Consider the following 983-nt stretch of genomic DNA (forward strand, 5'->3'; position numbering starts at 1 on the left):
GAATAGGGGCAGCTGTAGCACCTCAAATTTGCACCTCCCATTTTGCATATACATTTTCATTTTAGGTCATTAACATTTGAATTGCCCATTGCATAGTTCATCAGTCATCAGTCAAGAATGGTCAGGAGGTTCAGTTGTGCAAGCAAGCAAGTGCATTTCCTATGGAAGCAAAGCCCTAGGGTTGGTTCATTGTGTTCATGTGACCTAGGGATCATTTTGAAGTGGTTTGGCCAAAGGTTGGATGTTCAAAGCTCATCAGTCAAGATACAATTCATCTGAAACCCTAGAAAGTCAACCAAAGTCAACTATCAATTCAATCATGGATTTGAAGGTGGGAGATGGTTAGAGAGGCCTCATTCATGTCCATACAAGTCTCATTTGACATTTCAAACATCAACAATGAAGAATTTGAGGTCAGATGAAAACTTTCCAAAAATAGTAAGTGACCTGTAATTTGAAACTGCCAAAAATGGAAAGGTTTTCTCCTCAAGATTACATCATCAAGCAAGCTTCAAATGAAATTTTATCCAACATGAAAGTTGAAGATCTTTCTCTCCCCTTTCCAAAAAGTCCAAGAACATGAATTTCTCATGTATGTTTGAAAAGATATGGATCAATCATGGCCAAATGAATTTGAACTTCAAACATGCATAACTTTTAAACCATAAGGCCAAATGAAGTGGTTCTTTTTGCAACATTTCTCTCTTGACATGCACTATCCAAATCTTGTATCATAAGCCATGCATTTCCATCACAAAAATATTTGACTTTTCATTTGAATTTTGGAGGGAAAGTTTAAATTTAAAAATTATGCATTGTTTTCACTTCCTACCACTTGCATTAGCTTCTAAACAGCATTTGAAATGATTCCAAAGCAAAATTCGGGTACTGTTACATTGCCATTTCATACATAAGGGTGCATTGGCCAATTTGCATAAACACTCTCTTTTCACTAATACCAATTGCATTGGCTTAATTGGGAT

This window comes from Lathyrus oleraceus, chromosome 6 (assembly GCF_024323335.1).
Source record: "Lathyrus oleraceus cultivar Zhongwan6 chromosome 6, CAAS_Psat_ZW6_1.0, whole genome shotgun sequence".
NCBI lineage: Eukaryota > Viridiplantae > Streptophyta > Magnoliopsida > Fabales > Fabaceae > Lathyrus > Lathyrus oleraceus.